Source organism: Equus asinus, chromosome 5 (genome assembly GCF_041296235.1).
Source record: "Equus asinus isolate D_3611 breed Donkey chromosome 5, EquAss-T2T_v2, whole genome shotgun sequence".
Taxonomy (NCBI): domain Eukaryota; kingdom Metazoa; phylum Chordata; class Mammalia; order Perissodactyla; family Equidae; genus Equus; species Equus asinus.
In genome coordinates, this window is record NC_091794.1 from 83,432,227 (window position 1) to 83,453,970 (window position 21,744).

Genomic DNA, 21,744 nt, shown 5'->3' on the forward strand with positions numbered 1-21,744 from the left:
AAAAAGTAAGAAGTGTTGGCAAAGATGTGGAGAAATTGGAACCCTCATACATTGCTGGCAGGAATGTAAAATGGCACAGCAGCTGTGGAAAATGGTTTTGCAGTTCCTCAAAAAGTTAAACATAGCATTACCCTGTGACCCGGAAATTCTGCTCCTAAGTGTTTACCCAAAATCACTGAAAACAAGTGTTCAAACAACAACGTACACAAATGTTCGTGGCAGCATCATTCATAGTAGCCAAACGAGGCTTAAATGTTTATCAACAAACGAATGGATTAACAAAGTGTGGCATATAATATATATACGTATAATGGAATATTATTATGGCATATTAGATGTATAATATGTATATACAAAATGAAATATTATTCAGCCATAAAGAGAAATGAAGCCCTGATACATGCTACAGCAAGTAAGTGAAAGAAGTCAGACACAAAAGAGCACGTATTGTATGATTCCATTTATATAAAATATCCAGAATAGACAAATCTATAGAGACAGAAAGCAGTTTAGTGGTTGCTGGGACTCAAGGTAGGGGAGAGTGAAGAGTGACTGTTTAATGGGTACAGAGTTTCTTTTTGGGGTGAGGAGAAAGTTCTAGAACTAGTCAGTGATGATGGTTGCACAACATTGTGAATGTACCAAATGCCACTGAACTGTATGCTTTCAAATGGCTAGAATGGCAAATTTTATGTTGTGTGTATTTCACCACAATAAAAATATGGTCCCTTGGACAGGACTTCTGGTGATGGTAGAATGAAGAGTTCACAAACTCTCTCACCAAAAAACAAATATAAAACTGGACAAAATTGTCAAAACAACCATTTCAGGCCTCTGGAAGTTGACTAAAGACACACAAATTAAGAAGTGTTTATTTATGAAAAATCGCTGAACTTCAGGTAAGAACAGTGGGACTCTGTGGTGTTCTGGCCTGGGGCTGCTCTCATCTCTCCCTCTTCCCCCTCCCACACGGACGGCCCAGTATCGCTCCCAGGGCAGGGCTGGTTGTGAAAACCAGCAGCTTTGCTGCTGGAAAGGGCTGACTTGATTTAAAATGGAGGGCAAAAAACAAATGTCAAGGTGTATTGTTGGCAAAGATATCAAGCTCAGTAGGAGATGCATGGGGAAAGCCCATATGTCTGCTAGCCTGAGGTTGCAGCCCCACTTAGAAGTCATCAGAAATTCACTAGGGAGGTCCTGGAAATGAGAAAGCTGCAGAGGGACTAGATGATCTCTCTACACATCCCTGCCTGGCTGGAAGGCTGCACACGTGTACAGGGAGACCGAGAGCAGCCAAGCTCTGTACACATCTCTAGCTGACTTGGAGGCTATAAATACGTGAGGAAGTACCAGGATCGGCCCATTGGAAAGGAAAACCTGAGGAAGACTTGAAAAGTGCCTGAGCTTTGAATGTGCTCCTCAACCCACACACAGATTCATAGGCAAAGAGTGGAAGCCTTATAGGCACAAGGTTTTTGAGCAAAACCTCTGACAAATCATTGGTTACCATAAGATATTCAGACCCCCTGGAAACCAAGCTAAAAAATAAAAATAAGGATTAAAAAAAACCCCGAGACGCACAACTCTAGAATACTGCTAGAGAGACAGATTCTGCAGACTTAACCCAGGCGAGTCACTAAAAAACAATAAAATAACAAACAAACAAAAAACAAACCACAACAGAAATAACTCTCAGGGGGAAAAAAATCAGAATCCAGAGTTACCACAATATATTATTTGAAATGCCCAGTTCTCAACAAACTATATGAAACATGTAAAGAAACGGGAAGAAAAGCTGTCGATAGAAAACTGTCCCTGAATGGGCCCAGATGCTATATTTAGCAAACAAAGACATCAAATCAGCTATTATAAATATGTTCAAATAATTAAAAGAAACTACGTTTAGAGAATCAGAAGAAAACATTATGATGCTAAATCAACAAATAAGAAATTTCAATAAAGAACTAGAAACTACAAAAAAGAATCAAGTGGAAATTCTAGAGTCAAAACTACAATAACAAATCAAAAATTCACTAGAAGGACTCAACAGCAGATCTGAGATGGCAGAAGAAAGAATCACTGAACTTGAACATAGCTGAGTAGAAATGATCTAAGCTGAAGAACAGAAATAAAAAAGATGGAAGAAATAGGAACAGAGCCTCAGACCTGTGGTACGACATCAATCATACCAACATATGTGTAATAAGAGTCCCAGAAAGAAAAAAGAGAGAGAAAAGGAAAGAAAAAATACTTGAAGATATAATGGTCAAAAACTTCCTAACTTACTGGGAAAACATTCATCTACAGATCCAAAGGATTCCAAGTAGAGTAAACAAATTCACATATAGATGCATTATCATCAAACTGCTGAAAGCCAAAGCACAGAAAATTTTGAAAACAGCAAGAGAAAAACAACCTGTCAGAACTCATAAAGTACAGTTCTGATGAGCCTTACTTCTAATCAGAAACAACAGAGGCCAGAAGGCATTGGAATGACACAATCAAGATGCTGAAAGAAAAAAAAACCTGTCTGCCAAGATTTCCATGTCCAAAAAAATTATCCTTCAGAAATGGATAACGACTTTTTTTAGTTTAAATAAATTGAATATCAACAACAAAAAACAAATGAAGATGAAATAAAAACATTTCCAGATCAACAAAGACTGAGAGAATTCATTACTGGCAGACTTGACTTACATGTAACATAAATGAAGTCCTTCAGGCTCAAAGGAAGAAATATCCGTGGTAACTTGAATCCACAGAGAGAAGGGGAGAGCACCAGGAAAGTTATATTTGTGGGTAAATATAAAGAACTATACAAATATATATATTCTCTTTTCTTCTAATTTCTTTAAAATATATATGATTATATAAATCAACCATTATAACACTATTGGTGGGTTTATAACATGTATTGATGTAATATATAGGTAACAGTAATAACACAAAGGAGGGGGTAAGAAATGGAGCTATATTGGAGCAAAGTTGCTATATCTAACAAGATTTAAGGCAGTATTAACCTAAAGAAGTTTGTGATAAGTCAAGTTGAATACTATAATCCCTAGAGAGACCCCTCTACGTATATAGTTCGAGTGAGTGAAATGAGTGAAATTTTTCACCGAGTTTGGATGAGTGAAAATAACTCAATAAAATATAGTTTAAAAAATCAATAAATTAAAATGGTACACTAAAAAATATTTTTTTAACACAAAAGAACACAAACAGGGACAGAAGAACACAAGAAGACATGAGAAATACAGAAAATAAATAGCAAAATGGTAGGCATAAGTCCAGCCATATCAGTAATGACATTAAATGTGAATAGACTAAACAATTTAATCAAAAGGCAGATTGTCAGATTAGATTTTTTTTAAAGCAAGATTCAATTATATGCTGTCTATCAGAGACACAAATCAGATTCAAAGACACAGGCAGGTTGAAAGTAAAAAGATAGAAAGTGAGCTGAAGTGACTGTATTAATATCAGACGAAATAGGCTTTAAGATAAGAAAAATTACTGGAGATGAGAGGGAAATTTCATAATGATAAAAGAGTCAACACATCAGGAAGATGTAACAACTATAAATATATACACACCTAACAACAAAGTCCCAAAATACATGAAACAAAAACTGATAGAAGTGAAAGGAGAAATAGGTAAACAATTATGGTTGGGCATTTCAACACCTCACTCTCAATAATTGGTAAAAGATGTATGTCCGGAATATAAAAAATACTCCAAAACTTGATAACAAAAAAATAAATTATCCAATTTAAAAACGGGCAAAACATTTGAATAGATATTTCAACAAAGAAGATATGAAGATACAAAGAGCTAATAAGCACAAGAAAAGATGCTTGACATCATTAATCATTTGGGATATGTAAATTAAAACAAAACGAGATACCACTACATAGTCAGTGGAATGGCTATAAACCAAAAGATAATAAACGTTGGTGAGGATGTGGAGAAACTGGAGCGCTCCAGCACTGCTGATGGGAAAGTAAAATGGTGCAAAGTAAAATGGTGCAACCACTTTGAAAAGAGTTTGGCAACAACTGATATCTAAACTTTAACTATGAATCAGCAATTTCCCTCCCAGGTATCTATCCAAGAGAAATAAAAACATATGTCCACACAAAGACTTGTACATGAAATGTTCATAGCACCATTTTTCATAAATAGCTAAAAAGTGGAATCAACCCAATGAACATCAACTGGTGAATGGATAAACAGAGTCTAGTATAGCCGTACAATGGAATGCTATTTAACAACAAAAAAGGATAAAATTGACACATGCTACGACGTGGGTGAACTTCAAGAACACAATGCTAAGTGAAAGAAGCCAATCACTAAAGACCACATATTGTATGAACTCATTTTTTTTTTTTAAGATTTTATTTTTTTCCTTTTTCTCCCCAAAGCCCCCCGGTACATAGTTGTATATTCTTAGTTGTGGGTCCTTCTAGTTGTGGCATGTGAGACACTGCCTCAGCGTGGTTCCATGAGCAGTGCCTTGTCCGCGCCCAGGATTCAAACCAACGAAACACTGGGCCGCCTGCAGCGGAGCGCGCGAACTTAACCACTCAGCCACGGGGCCAGCCCCTGTATGAACTCATTTTAATGAAATTTCCATAAAAGGCAAATCTGTAGACACTGAAAGCACATCAGTGGTTACCTGGGTCTAGGGTTGGGAGCAAGGATTGACTGAAAATGAGCACAAGTAAACTTTTTGGGATCATGTTCTAAATCTAGAAAAAAGAATTTAATTTTGAAGAACAATGCTGGGGGGAATAAGAAAAGATGCCAGTCTTACACTCCTGGAAGAAATAAAAAAGATAATGTTTGAATAACTAAATTGTTTTCACCAAGAACTAGACACTCATCTAAACCAATGGATTAAACAGTGTTAATGTTTAGTATTCAGAAAATTTCTCTGATTTTTGCAGAAGAAAAACCTTTTTCTGAAACCAAATATATTAGAAATATTTGACAAATTTTCTGGTAAATATATATATTTTTTTGGTGAGGAAGATTGGCCCTGAGCTAACATCTGGGCCAATCTTCCTCTATTTCAAATGTGGGACACCGCCACAGCACGGCTTGAGGAGCAGTGTGTAGGTCCATGCCAGGGATCTGAACCCCCAAACCCTGGGCCACCAAAGTGGAGCACATGAACTAACCACTATGCCATGGGGCTGGCCCCTGGTAAATATATTTTAATGAAAAAATTTTTTGACTATGGAGACATTTGAAAGCTACTAGAGTAAATTCCAAAGAATAAATATGTTTCCAGAGAAACAGAACCCATAACATACATTTATCATATGTATATAAACTACAGGAATTGGTTCATGTAATTATGGAGGTCAAAAAGTCTCATGATCTGCTGTCTGCAAGCTGGAGAACCAAGAAAGCAGGTGGTATATAACTCAGTCTGAGTCCAAAGGCTGAAGAACCAGGAGCACCATTGTCCAAGGGAGGCAGAGATAGGATGTCCCAGCTCAAGCAAAGAGCAAATTCGTCCTTTCTCCACCTTGTTGTTCTAATGGGGCCCACAAAAAACTGGGTGATGCCTGCCTGCACTGGTGAAGGCAATCTTTACTCAATCTCTGGATTCAAATGTTAATCTCTTCTGGAAACTCCCTCACAGACACATAATAATGTTTTATTAGCTATCTGGGCATCCCTTAGCTCATTCAAGTTGACACATAAAACTAACCATCGCAGACAGTATTTTAATTTCTAGAATTTATTGTGAGATAGCATTTGTTTGAATTGTTGCCAAATTTATCCTATGCTTATGATTTTTCGTATTTGCATATATGTTGCTTCATATGAAAGAACCTTTCTTTTTCTTTTTTTTTTTTGAGGAGGATTAGCCCTGAGCTAACATCCGCTGCCAATCCTCCTCTTTTTTTTGCTGAGGAAGACTGGCCCTGAGCTAACATCCGTGCCTGTCTTCCTCTACTTTATATGTGGGACGCTTACCACAGCACGGCTTGCCAAGCGGTGTGTAGGTCTGCACCCAGGATCCGAACTGGCAAACCTGGGCTGCCGAAGCAGAATGTGAGAACTGAACTGCTGCGCCACCAGGCTGGCACCCCCCCTTTTTTTTTTACATGTATATGGATGTTTATTGCAGCCACATTTGGAGCAAAACACTAAAAACAATCTAAATGTTCATCAATTGGATAATAAATGGAATATATATGTCTATCTTCTATAATAACAATGGGAACTTTAAAAAGCCAGCTATAAAATGATTAAAAGAAGTGATAAGAAAAGTAACATCTTTTGAAGGCCTACTATGTATCAAACACTGTTCTAATCTGTTTACACGCATTAACTCATTTAATGAAAGAGTCTTTTCCAGGCTGGCCTGGTGGCCCAGTGGTTAAGCTCACCTGCTCTGCCTTGGCGGCCCAGGGTTTCGCGCGTTCGGATCCTGGGCGTGGACATAGCGCCGCTCCTCCGTGAGGCGCCATCCCGAGGCAGCGTCCCACATGGCATGACCAGAAGGACCCACAACTAGAATATACAACTATGTACTGGTAGGATTTGGGGAGAAGAAGAAGAAGAAGAAGAAAAAAAATATATTGACAACAGATGTTAGCTCAGGTGCCAATCTTTAAAAAGAAAGAAAGAAAGAAAAATTTTTTAAAAAGAGGATTTTCAGGGGCTGGCCCCGTGGCCGAGTGGTTAAGTTCGCGCGCTCCGCTGCAGGCGGCCCAGTGTTTCGTTGGTTCGAATCCTGGGCGCGGACATGGCACTGCTCGTCAGACCACGCTGAGGCAGCGTCCCACATGCCACAACTAGAGGAACCCACAACGAAGAATACACAACTATGTACCGGGGGGCTTTGAGGAGAAAAAGGAAAAAATAAAATCTTAAAAAAAAAAAAAAAAGAGGATTTTCAAATTTGAAATTAATAAAGTATTTTTCAATTAACTATGAGTGACACTAGATGGAAAAATCTGTCTATATTGCCTACTGAACATAAATATGCAAAGAAGATCAATTTTCATGAAGTCACTGGCAAATTTGCAGAAGGCTCAAAAATCACGGTTACAATATTGATTACTGTGACAGAACAATATGTGAGTATAGTTTTTCTTCTTTCCAAAAATATGTCAATGTAATTAAAATGTATGAATCAATTGCTTTTTTCCTTTTTTGTATTGCAATATTTATTTATTTTTATTGTCATGATTATATAGACAAAGTTCTTACTATCTGCTTTTCTTTTCTGGACCTTTTTATTACTATTCATTTCACTTCATGACTTTACTAAGAATAATTTTGTAATATGGAGGAGAGGGATAGCAAAACATGATCTATCGCAGGTGACAAATATGCCTGGTATCCTTCTGGGTAAAAGTGAGTGAAGAAATTCCTGTACTTACGTGTGTATTCATTCACTCAAGAAATATTTGCTAAGTAACTGTGCTTTGCCGGGAACTGTCCTAGGTGCTGGAGATACAGAGGAAATCCCTGTCCTCACGGAGTTTACATTCTAGTGATTCCTTCAAGAAGCATATATGAACACTCCTATTCTATACAAGTGCAGAGGTGTGTTAGAGCTGTGAGAGTCGGTTGGGTTCATCTCTTTCCTCCCCCCTACTCAGTGATGGTGTGGTGGTATCTTAAGATCGGCCACGGTGGGAATATTTACACTATGGAAATAGGCAAAAGCTACAACTCAGGGCTTTTGATTTTAGAAAGTCTGTTGCCAAATACTTACCAGCACACCACTACAAGTCACCCATATATAGACCATTCAATCTACTGAAGCCCGTGCTAGTTATTCTCAGTCATATCACCCTGTGTTATTTGCTTCATAGCATTTATTACTACTGGAAATCACCTTGTTCTATTGACTTATTCCATTCGTATTTATTGAGTTCCTACTGTATGCCTACCATATGAACTGTTATAGGTGCTTGGAATATAACAAGACAAAGATCTCTACCCTAGTGGGGCTTATGTTTTAGAAGGGGCAGATAGATTTTAAAAATACTAAAAACAATAAGTAAATTATCTAGGACATTAGAAAGTGATAAGTTCTATGGGGGAAAAATAAATAAAAAATAGAGATCAAGGAGGATCTGAGTTCAGGGCATGGGTCAAGATTCTAAATGGAGTGGTCAGGGTAGGTCTCATTGAGAAGGTTATATTTGAACAAAGACCAGAAGGAGGTAAGGGAATTATCTGCATGAAAAGTATTCCTGACAGAAGGAACAGTCAGTGCCAAATCCCTAAACTGGAGTGGCCTGGCATGTTCAAGGAACAGCAAGGCCAGTGTGGCTGAAGTGGAGCGAGCCAAGGGGAGAGCAGTAGAAGATGAGGTCGCAGAGACCATTGGGAGATCAGATCACGTAAAACTTTGTAGGTAATTGTAAGAACTTTGGTTTTTATTCTGAATAAAATGGGAAGACACTGGAGGTGTGTCTGGAGGAGTGACCTGACTTGACCTATGCTGTAAGAGAATTACTTTGGCTTTGGTGGAGAGAGTCAGTTCGGAGGCTATTGCAAAAACCCCGGGGAGAGATGTTGATCTGGGCCATGGGGAATAATAGTGGAGTTGGTGAAAAGTGGATCTGGATATATGTTGAAAGTAGAGGTAAAAGAATGTGAGCAAAAGAGAGGAGTCAAGGATGCCTGGGAAGTTTGGGGCCTGAACAACTAGAAGAAAAGAATTCATAAGATAGAAGGGAGAATAGGAATGAGTGGCTTGAGGAATGTAGAGGGAAAGATTCATGAAAGTGAAGAGGCTAGAAATTGAAAGGGGATATTGAAGTCACCAAGAATTATGATAGAAGTTGTGTAGAATGAGCTGGGAGCTCAAATATTCAAGAAATGTCAGAATAACTCAGGAATTGATGACAACTGCAAAAAGGAGAGGCAATGGTGATATAATCTGATACTATGAGATTCAAAAAAGAGTCTTTTTAGGGAAGAGAAAAGGATAGTGGTTGGTCTGTGGGCAGCAATGAGGAGCAGAGAGGCCATATACCCAACTCTAGCCCAGTTGGGTTGAAGAGTGTGGAGAAAAAAAGCATTGAGCTAGATGAGTTCTGCAGGCAAAGACAGAGAAGAGAAATGTGTGCAGGAGTCATGGAGAGCCTTGAATGTCATTCATTCATCATTCAACAGTTATCTGTTGGGGGCTCTAGATTCTGTGCCAGGCATGTCATCTGTAGACAGCGTGGTGTGGTGGTTAAAGAACACAGACACTCTCAAGTCAGATGTCTGGGATCAAATTCTGGCTCTGGTAACTTACTAGTTGGCTGACTTTGCTCAATTTATGTAACCTCTCTGAGCCTTGTTTTTCTTATCCATATCTGGGGAATAATAATAATTTCTACCTCATCAGGTTGTTGCAGCATTAAATGAGATAATTCATACAAAATGCTTATAAATGGCACAAAGTGAATACTCAATCATTGTTGGCTGTTACTGGTCAAGGACAGCCTGTGTTCTAAACTGGGAGGAAACATGGTTAGATTTGTGCTTTAGAAAATCACCCTGGTTGCAGAGTAGAGAATGGACTGGTGAGATGGGGCTTGGGCAATGATGTGTATGAGTTCTAGTTTCTGCCTCCTGTCTGTTTGCAGACAAGAGACAATGAGGCCTGAACGAAGCTGGTGGCTGCAGAGATGGAGAGGAATGAGCCAGGAGTGGGACAGAAGGGGCTGTGAGGTCACTAGGACAACTCCCATCTTCTGCTTTGATGACTAGGTGGCTGGCGATGCCATTTACCATGGTAAAGGAGTGGGTGTGTAGGAGGAAGGTATGGGTTCTGCTTTGGGTGTGCTGAGTGTGAGATGGAGACAGAAATTCGAGAGTCTATGGAGATGAAATCATGGAAGTGGACCACCCCACCTGGGTGGGGGTAAGCAGAGTGAAAGAGGAGAAGGTGCAGGATGGAGCCCTGGGATGCCAGCACTTAATGGGCAAGCAGAGGTAGGGGAGCAAGAAAAGGAGCCTGAAGGGGGCCATCCAGAGAGGTTGGGGGCTTGGGGTAGAGGTGGCAGACAAGATGCTTGTGCAGGATTTTCCCATAGACATCTTTAGTTAGTTTCTCAATTCTGCTTTTCATTTTTGTTTCATTTTGTTTGAAACGTGCTTGACATGTTCCTTACTGGGATATAATTCACATACCATAAAATTCACCATTTTAAAGTGTACAATTCAGAGGCTTCTAGTATATTCACAAAGTTGTGCAATCATCACTGCTAGTTCTAGAATATTTTCATCACCCCCAAAAGAAGCCCCATGCCTGTTGGCAGTCACTCCCTGTTACCCTCTCCTCTCAGCCTCTGGCAACCACTAATCTACTTTCTGTCTCTACAGATTTGCCTATTTGGGACATTTCGTATAAATGGAATCACATGATATGTGGGTTTTTATAAATGGCTTCTTTTACTTAACACTGTTCTTTCAAGGATCCTCCATGTTGTAGCATGGATCAGAACTTTATTTCTTTTTATTGCTGCATAATATACCACATTTTACTTATCTATTCATCATTAGCTATTATGAATGATACTTTTATGAACATTCATATACAAATGTTTGTGTGGACACATGTTTTCAATTCTCTTGGTATATACTTAGGAGCAGAATTGTTGGGTCACGTGGTAATCCTGTGTTCAACTTTTTTTTGTTTGTTTGTTTTTGTTTTTTTTTTTTGGAGGAAGATTAGCCCTCAGCTAACTACTGCCAGTCCTCCTCTTTTTGCTGAGGAAGCCTGGCTCCGAGCTAACATCCGTGCCCATCTTCCTCCAGTCTATACGTGGGACGCCTACCACAGCATGGCTGCCAAGCAGTGCCATGTCCGCACCCGGGATCCGAACCAGCGAACCCCGGGCCGCCGAGAAGCGGAACATGCGAACTTAACCGCTGCGCCACCGGGCCGGCCCCCTGTGTTCAACTTTGTGAGGAACTGCCTCTAAGTCTGGCTCTATCACTTCCCAGCTGTGTGACCAAGAACAGATTATTTCATTGCTCTATGGCTCAGGTTCCTCATCTGTAAAAATGGGACAATAATGGACATTTTTGCTGATTTCCAAAGCAATTTACACTATTTGACATCCCCACCAGCAATGTATGAGGGGTCCAACTTCTCATATCCTCACCAACGCTTGTAATCATATGTCTTTTTTATTATAGCCATCCTAGCTGGTGTGAAGTGGTATCTCATTGTGGATTCGATTTGTATTTACTTGAATACTGATGATATTGAGCATGGCCATAGGAAAACATTCCTATGCTGAAATTTGCTTATCATTAGGCTTTTTTCCCTCCTTGGGTTGTTTTTTCTCTTGTTGATTTATAGAGATTTTCCAAATGGAGAGTTAATTGTTCCTATCCTATGGTTCCTACACTATTTATTATTAGTGTAGTCCAACCCCCCTACTCCCTCATCCCATGGGATTGATTGTGCCCTTTCTGCCATGAATCAAGTCTCCAATATCTTTGGTCTATATCTGAGCTCTCTACCCTTTAGATTGATCTGAATTAATCCTACCCTATTTAATTTCTATAGTTTAATAATAAATCTTTGTATCTGGTATCTTGGTTTTTTTTTTTCAGAATTATCTTGAATATTCTTGGGTGTTTACATTTTCATACGAATTTTAGAATCTACTTATCTAGTTACACAAAAAGTATTGATAAGTTTTTATTGGAATGAATTGAATTTGTAGGTTTATTTTGAGAGAGAAGAGACATCTTTATGATAGTGAGCATTCCTATCCATAAACATGGTATATCTCGCCATTTATTCTTTTGTATTCTTTGTATCTATTTAAAAACATTTCATACTTTCCTCTGTGAAGGTCTAACAATCCTCTATAAGATATGTTCCTAGATACCTTATAGTTTTTATTGACGTTGTGAATACTATCTTTTGGCCTATTATATCTTCTAGTTTCTCATTCCTATATAAAGTAATCTATTGATTTTTGTATGTTGATCTTGTATCTAGCAGCCCTGCCAAACTCCTGTATTAGTTTAAATAATTTTTTTTCTGGATTTTCTAAATTGACAGTAATATAAGCTGCAAATACAATGTTGTCTCTTTCTACTTCTTAGGCCTCCTATTTATTTCTTTTATTACATTGGCTAGGAGCTCCAGAAATATGGTGAATAGTAGTGGTGATAGAGAGAAATCTTACCTTGCTCCTGCTATAATGGAAATGTTTTCAAACTTTCATCTTAATTATGAAGTTTAGGTTTGGGGTAGACACCCTTTAACAGATTGAAAAATTTCCCTTCTATTCCTAATTTGCTAAGTGTTTTTATTATGAACCCATGTTTAGTTTTGTTAAATGATATTTCTGCATTTTTGAAAGAATCATGATTTTCTCCTTTACCAGTTAATTGGCAAATCACAGAGATAGAGTTCCTAACATTAAATTACCCTTCTGTGAGTAAAGGGAAAATTAACATCAGCCCTGGGTGACGCACACCTGCCTGATGATCTTCATCTTCCACAATACTGTTTCCTTGGAAACTGCAGAGTTAAGATGAATGGGGGTATTGTGTATGCCTCCTTTGTTGTGTGCATAGGTTTAGAGGAGTTGTCAGTGGGCACACAGGTGAGGCACTTACACAACAAGAACAGTATGAAATATTGGTAGGAAATAGAGGCTGCAGCTTCTATGAATTAAGGTGAGCCTCACACACTTTGGCTCTCTCATGGTAGCTGTACATGTTCTGTGGGTGAGTGACCAAAAAACCGTGTACTTGTGTAGCTGTTGGGCCTCCCAGAGGGATGAAAATACAGCATCTGCCATATCTTCTGCTTTGTATCCTGGATTTAAATCTATTTGTATCCCACGGGAATAACCGCCAGCTTGAACCCATAATCACAACTGTGGTACTGTGCCTTCCATTCCAGTGGTCATGATGTATGATGTTTTTGTACACAGCCGGGTTCTATTTGCTAGCATTTTATTTTAGGATTTTTGCAAATATATTCATGAGTTTGGGCTAAATTTTCTTCACTTATACTAGCATCCTGGATTGGTTTGGCATTAGCTAACAAGTCTACGATCCTTATCTGCAATTCCAAAATTCAAAAAGTTCTGAAAACTAGCAATAAGGGTTTTTTGGATTTTTTTTTAGGCAGGGAGAGGTACATTTTCAGCAAACTTATTTGGTTTCAGAAGACATGATCTAAACTGATATGAGGCTATTTACAGTTTGTATTTATCCCACTTAGTGTGTTTTGCTGCAGAAGTACTAACATATTTGATTGTGGGAAGCTGGTCCAGACTGTGCTGGGGGTGTTACACACAACTGACACATTGCATTATCTTTCTAAACTCCTAAACCCCAAAAAAGTGCAAGATAAAAGGTTGTGCTAGAGGCATTGTACTCCCTGATTCAGAGTTTACTACAAAGCTACAGTAATCAAAACAGCATGGTATTGGCAGAAAAACAGACACCCAGATTTGTGGAACAGAATTAAAAGCCCAGAAACAAACCCACACATCTATGGACAGCTAAGTTTTGACAAAGGAGCCAAGAACATACAAAGGAGAAGGGAAAGTCTCTTCAATAAACAGTGTTGGGAAAATTGGACAACCACATGCAAAAGAAAAAAAAGTAGACCACTATCTTACACCATACACAAAAATTAACTCAAAATGGATTAAAGACTTGAATGTAAGACCTGGAACCACAAAACTCCTAGAAGAAAACATAGGCAGTATACTCTCTGACATTGGTCTTAGCAGTATCTTTTCGAATGTCTCCTCAGGCAGGGGAAATAAAAGAAAAAATAAACAAATGGGACTGCATCAAGCTGAAAAGCTTCTGCACAGCAAAGGAACCCACCAACAAGATGAAAAGACAACCTATCAATTGGGAGAAGATATTTGGAAATTATATACCCAATAAGAGATTAATATCCAAACTATATAAAGAACTCATACAACTCAACAACAAAGAAAACAAACCACCTAACTGAAAAATGGGCAGAGGATCTGAACAGATATTTTCCCAAAGAAAATATACAGGTAGCCAATAGGCACATTAAAAGGTGTTCAACATCACTAATTATTAGGGAAATGCAAATCAAAACTACTATGAGATACCACTTCAAGCCCATCAGAGTGGCTATTATTAAAAAGCCAAGAAATAGCAAGTGTTGGAGAGAATGTGGAGAAAAGGGAACCCTTGTATACTACTGGTGGGAATGAAAATCGGTGAGCTGCTATGGAAAACAGTATGGAGAGTCCTCAAAAAATTAAAAATAAAACTACCATATGATCCAGCTATTCCACTTCTGGGTATTTATCCAAAGAACATAAAAACATCAATTTGAAAAGATATATGCACCCCTATGTTCATGTCAGCATTATTCGCAATAGCTAAGACTTGGAAACAACCTAAGTGCCTGTCAACAGGTAAATGGATAAAGAAGATGTGGTGTATATATACACAACGGAATACTACTCAGCCACAAAAAGGTGAAATCTTACCATTTGTGACCACTTGGATGGACCTTGAGGGTATTACACTATCAAAATAAGTTGTTCAGAGAAAGACAAATACTATATGATTTCACTCATATGTGGAAGATAAACAAACAATCACATAGATACAGAGAACAGATCGGTGGTTACCAGAGAAGAAGGAGAGTGGCGGGGGTGGGGGGAGCAAAAGGGACAAAGGAGCACATGTGTACAGTGATGGATGATAACTAGACTTCTGGTGGTGAGCACAGTGTCATCCATACAGAAGTCGAAATATAATGATGTACACCTGAAATTTATACAGTGTTATAAACCAATGTTACCTCAATCAATCATGATTCAAGAAAAACAACTGTGGGCGTATTTTATCCTACGAAGATGAATTGATCAGCTTTTCATCTTCTATTTTTTTTTTTTTTTTTTTTGGCTACTGGAAGTATTTTATGTAAGATAGCAGATTTGTTGATTTGAAATGTAGGCCACTTGTTTGTAAAGCTATCTGGGCTTCGTGTGTGCGTGTGTTGTTACTGTTAGTGATGGGTAACTTAATTTTTCGTAGGAATCAATTCTTTGGGGCCATTCTGGCTTGCAGTACCCAAGTGGGCCAAGCCTTCCTGGTTCCTTTGGTGGAAGCCCAATCTTGCAACTCAAAGAGATTGGAGACACTAAGGACCAGTCGTTATTGCAGCATCTGATTTGCAGAAACTACTAGGTTTTTGGTTGGACAGTTTGGGAAGAAAAAGGCTTTCAAGGATCGTATTTAGCATAGTTATGGAATCTGTGTTTTAATTTTACCTCTAGGGGGCAGTCTCGGATCATAAATTGGTATGCTATTTTAAAAACCAGTACCTAAAAGAGATTAAACTGAGGACCCTTTTAGGTATGTGTTATTCTTCCCACTTTGCAGATGAGGAAACTGAGCCTTAGAGAAGCTAACTCGCTTAATTCATAGAAGTTATAAGTAGCATAAGGCAGATCTGGGATTTTAACTTAGATCTATTTACCACTAAAGTCCATGCTCTTAACACCATTATATTCTCAGTCTCTCTCTCTCTCTCTTTTTCTTTCTCATAAAAGCACTACAGCAAAGTGGTTAAATGTAATGATTCTAAAGTCAACCTACTTGACCAAGAAGGCTTGGCCAATACGAGCACCTGCAGGCAGAAGGAAATTGATCCCTACGAAAAGCGATTGACCATACCTACCAAAGTCTGGCTCTATCACTTACCAGCTGTGTGACCAAAGGAAGGTTACTTAATTGCTCAGTGGCTCAGTTTCCTCATTGATAAAAATGAGATGATAAAGGCAGTTTTTGCTGAGTCTTGATCTTGAGATTATGCAGATGGACTTACCTACTGCATGACTCTGAGCTTGTACTGGAACCAGGGGAACTAATCAGAATCAGCTAAAAGAAAAAAAAAAAAAAAGAAAAGAAACACCCCAGCCTGATGATGAACTTCTTGTATTTGTGATCTGTGCCTCAACTGTACTATTTGGATTTGACCTAATGGACACATTGAGTCAATAAAGTTCCAGAAGTCCACAGATGGAATTGGGGCTCGGCTCCATCACAAACCAAACAATCTTGAACTGACAAGCTAAAGACTTGTTCAAACCAGCCAACCACTTCTGCTTATGAAACTGTGGCTTTTGCCCTTAGAATCCCACCCTTGTTTCTGGACTGGGAGGCAGTCTTCATGGGGCCTGTTCTCCCTTGTATGTCACCTACCTGAAAGCAGACCTTCCGTGCTTTGTTAACCATCCTGAGTTGTTTGCTAACATTTCATCTGAAGACCCGATCCCACGTGGCCTAACTTCTGCATTGGATCTAGTTTCCCTGCCTTACTGGGTGGTACGTTCAGTTTAACACTCACTATGTGTCAGTATTTATTTTCCTTTTATTGGGGATAAGAGTTACTATCTCGTGAGATTGTTTTGATGATGAAACAAGATGATACATGTAGGGCATTTAGAACAAAGCCTGAGGCGGTAAGAACTCAATAAGTGTTATTGCTATTAGTCAACAAATATTTTTTTGAGGGTCTACAATGTCAGGCACCATTCTCTGTTCAAAGGACACTTTGAACATCTGTGTGTACCAGGAAAGGTCTGATCAGGAGATAGAAACCACTCTAGTTATTTGAGCAGAGAGAATTTAATCTAGGAAATTGTTACCTAGCTATAAAGTTATTAGCTGGTTACTGACAAGACAAGAAAAGAACAGGAAGGTATCTTGGAGGCAGCAATTACAGGAAGCAGCTGCCGGTCCTTGGGCTGAGAGAACAAGGGGAAGGTATTTAAATTATTAAAACTCAAGCTTAGCTGAGGGGCCCTGCTAAGCTGAAACTCAGATCTCTGAGGAGGGGTACCACTCAGCTGTTGCTGCAGTCTCTGAGGGAAGCACAATAAGGTTGGCGTGCAAGTGTTGGGAAAACTGCAAACTGGATGCAGCAACCTCCACAGGAAGGAACTGCTGTGGCCAGGGGAAGGAGGCATTGCTGGGTGATGCTCACAAGTTCAGGAAGCCCGAGGGAAGAAAGCAGTTCCTTCTTCCTCCTCCAGTCTTGCAGTCTCCCTCTCGTACCACCTATTGACCAAGCCTAACAGGCAGCCTGCTTTTGGCAAAGCAGAATGTGGTTTGCAGAGTTCCCGCCCCAGCATCACAATGCAGAGTACAGAAGGGAGGGTTGGAGCTAATAGGCAGTAGTTTAATTAATGGCACAATCCACCCCTTTGGCTATGCACCCTTCAGCATCCCCAGGCACCCTTCTTCACATATTTTAACTTCCTTAAGACAATAAAAACAATTCAATCTTTCTGTGTAACAGAATACAACTGTCCTTCATACATCTAATCCTCTCCCCCAAAATAACAAGATGCAAAGTTGCGATAATCATTGTATCCACCTTTGAGAGACATTCATACCAGCCATTTCTAAGATATGTTAATTACTCATCAAATTCAGACATAATCCCAACTGAATATTCACTTGTGCTTGTCGTTTTCTTTCTATGAGGATTCTAGTTGCATGCAAATGAATCCGTCTCACACTATAGTCCTTCTGGTGCTCATTACTGCCATACTGACCAAGTGAAACAGCCACTTTGTCCCATGGCACTTTCAATAGGCACTTCATCACAGTCAACTACAGGTTACAATTTGATTAATCATGATGTCTCTGCATGCCATGGATTGCTAGCATCCCATTGTCTATCAGCACTGAGCTCAACTCGAAGAATGCAGCCAAAGCAATTTCAAAAGATTCCCCTCCTGGTACCAATTTCTCGATCAGCCAGAGTCCAGTCAGGAGACAGAACCTTACCATTTATTTGAACAAGGGGAACCGAATATAAATGACTGCTAACTAAGTATAAAGTTGTTAATGAAGTAACTAAAAGGGCAATTAAAAAACCACCAACTCATCACAGAGGTAGCAATTGCAGGAAGCAGCTGCCACCCCCAGAGCTGAAGGAGCTAAGAGAAGAGGTGTGAATTATCAAAACATGTAAGTTTAGAGGAGGGGCATTGCAGAGCTGAAACACAGACCCCTAAGGGTGGGTCACTGCTTGGATGATCCTGGTGTGTCTGAACCTGGAAGAGGGTCCCACGGGGCTGAGACCCAGACCTTTTGGGGACAGGGCACTCACTGGCTGGCTGGGGCTGGTATCTCTCAGAAAAGCACGATGGGGCTGGCTCTGCAAGGGATGGGAAACTGCAAACTGGACACAGCTGCTGCTGCAGGAAGGCGCTGCTGTCATCAGGGAGCAGAAGCATTCCTGGGGTGATGCTCACAGAAGACGTAAGCCATCAGAGGGCCCAAGGAAGTTCACAGGGAACAAACAGAAGAGGTGAATTTCTTCTTCCACCCCCATCCTTGCATGCTCTCTCTCCCCGTGTATTAATCATGCCGTTTTATTTTCTGTTGTTTGATGCTTTGGCATCTTGGGGTCTTACAGACCTGGAGGGACTGCCCAAACCCACCCCACCCTCCCCCCACCCCCCCACCCCCCCCACCCCCGCCCCAGGGCTAGCTGTCATCCCCTTTAGAGATAACAAACCACTTGTTCTAGAACGCCTTTCAAATGCAAACCAATCGACCCAGAGCGTATGACCCAACCACCTCCTGGATTGGGCTCTCACACTCCATCTGCCCTAATCACCTCAGGGCAAGGGGCCGGACAACTATACCTACCCTGTACCCCAGGGCCCACTGAAATTATTCAAACTAGCCAATCCTAAGCCTGCTTACCCTGCCTTGCCCATTCCTTCCAGTGAAAACCACAGCAAAGACTCTTGCCCACATCTTCCCCTCCCTCCTCTGCCTCCTGACCCACTCTTGTGCCGCCCCACATGGCCCTGCATGGCGCGCCATGCCTCCTGTTTCCAGGGAACTGTGAGTAAACTTCTTACTGCGTGACAGCCAATTCCATGTCTGTATGTCCTACTGCATCCGCTGAAACAAATCCCAGGTACCCTTCAAGCATCCCGTAATATGCCCTACCGACAGAGCCTGACATGGAGCTGGCTAGCAAAGCGGAAATGTGGGCTTCAGAGTCCCAGCCCCAGCCTCACCAAGGAGAATGCAGCAGGGAGAGATCAGCTGAAGCACTGGCCAGCGTACACGTTAGAGAAGGTCCTTTTATTAAGGAGCTCCTAGTCCAGGACAAAACTCTTCACAACTGGACTGTAAGAGTAGAAAACTGCACCTTCGAGACAAGGCTCACCTGAAGCCCAGCAGAAGGGGATGGGTGCCGGGGGTGGAGGAGGGCTTGCAATGTAAATGGGGCTGTCAGAGAAGGCTTCGCTGAAGTGACACCCAAGGAAACCCCGGGGAGGTGAGGGAGCAAACTTCCGGTTTTCCAGGAGCCATGTGGATGACTGGGGGTTGAGAATTTGGGCAGAGAGAAGAGTAAGAGTAGAGGCCCTGAGACAGGATGATGCTGCCTTTAGGGAACGGCAAAGAGGCCAAGACAGCAGAATGGGGGGGGGGGGGCCCGGGGTGAGTACTGTGAGACGGGGCCAGAGGTGAGGCATTGGAGGGGGGGAGCCGATGGTGTGGGGCCTTGTAGCCATGGGGGCGGCTTTGGCCTTTACGTGGGCTGGGAAGTCGTTGGAAGATTCTGAGCAAAAGGGTGACCTCATCTGACTTGTGAGTTCAATGTTCCCTCTGGCTGCCCTGAGGAGAAGGAATGCGGGGCAGGGGTGGAGGCCGGCAGCCCAGGGGGGAGGCCACTGCAGGGATGCACCCATGGTGAGGACTCAGGGGCTTTAAGGGGATAGTAGGGGCTGCAGTGCAGATGGTGAGAAGTAGATTGAAGCCTCTTAGAGATTTGGCCTTTGGAAATCCAAGCCTAGATGCTGGGGCCTGGGCTGGAGATGCAAATTCGGCAGCTTTGAGCCGGCCCTGCTCATGACCACACAGGGCGTCTGGCAAGCTCTGCCCAGGACTTGGCCTGTGCTCTTCCCCAACACCCTACCATGGCTGTGTCCGAGGGAGCCTGCTGCAGCCCCCTGCACCTCCCTACACGGGGTCTCCCGACAGAAGCACTGACCTCGTGCCCGAGGCAGGGTGGGTAACACCCATGCTTCCTCCCCACGGTTCATTGAGCTGGGTCATCATGCCTCAGGCCACAGTTATTCACAGAAAGCAGGAACAAACCCCAAACCCAGTTACCCATTAACCAGCCCTGAGTGAGGGCCAGGCGGACAGGCCTCATTTTCTCACCAGAGCTGGTTACAGTCAGTCCAGGGAAGGCAAACGGGTTTTGTCTCGTGTGCCAACCTCAATTAATTGGGTTTGGCTCTGGGTAGTGCTGTCTTAACAAGGGGGATGGGGGGTGGTCCTCTATTAGTAATGTCTCCAACAGGAGCAGGAAAAAGGAGAAACTGCTCTTCCAATACCTGTGACATGCGCCTAAGATTTAGCTCCATCCTTCCTTCAGAGCAGCCCAGGTAGGGGATCCGAGGATTGGCCTGGGGGCGGTAGAGACAGCTGAAGCCATAATGCAAGTAGGGAAGAGCTTGTGTGGAGTCCATTCATTGCTTCAGCAAGCGATTTTTATATGCTTACTACGTGCCAGTCACCATGCTGAGTGCAAGGGATGAAAAAGGGAGAACAAGCAGATTCTATAAACCTGCTGTATTAGTCTGCTCAGGCTGCCCTAACAACACACCACAGACCGGGTGGCTTAAGCAGAAATTTATTTTCTGGAGGCTGCGAGTCCAAGTTCAAGGTGCCGGCCAATTCGGTTCCTGGTGAACTCTCTCTCCCTGGCTTTCAGACAGCTGCCTTCTCATGTGTCCTTACGTGGCCTTTCTTCTGTGTGTACATTTGTGGGGTGGGGTTGGGGGCAGAAAGAGAGAGACAAAGTGATCTCTCTCTTCCTCTTCTGAGGCCACCAGACCTAACAAAGGATTAGGGCCCCACCTATGACTTCATTTAATCTTAATCACCTCCTACAGACCCTATCTCCAACGACAATGACACTGGGGGTTAGGCTTCAATTTAGGAATTTGGGGGGAGACAATTCAGTCCACAGCACCTGCCCTTATGGAGATTATAGTCTCATGTAGATTGACAATTTAACAATATAAAAAGTAAACAAAAATATAATTACAAGTCCTATTAAAAAATCAACAGGGTGCTGTGATAAAGAATAGCAGAGAGGGGGAATCCAATTCATACAGGGTGATAAGCACTCTCCAAGGACGTGACATTTAGGTTTGGACCCGAAGGATAAGAAATAGTCAGCCACTCCACGAGCAGGCAGAAGGATGGTCCAGGAGAAGACACCCACAAGTGCAAAGGCCCTGAGGCAGGAGAGAACTTCGTCTCTTTGGGGAACTGAAAGTACAGTTTTTGCTTGTAAAAGATCACTCTGATTTCTATGTGGAGAATAGACTATATAGGAATGAGAGTGGAGGAAGGCAAAGCAATGTCAAGGCTGTTGCAGTCATCCAGGCAAAAGATGATGGTGGTTGGGACTAGAGTGGTAAAAGTAGAGATGGAGATAAATTGATTGATTCTTACATAGATCATTTGAAGCTAGACTTGATAGGATTTGTTGACTGATTCGGGTTTGGGGGTGTGAGAGGGAAGTGAAAGGAATGATTCCCAGGTGACTAGCCTGAGCCACCAGGTGAGTAGTGGTGCCGAGGATTGATATGTTGATGCCCGGGCGAGGCACGGACTTGGCGGGGTCAATCAAGAATTCTAACTTAGACTTGTTTGATTTGAGATGCCTATCAGATATCT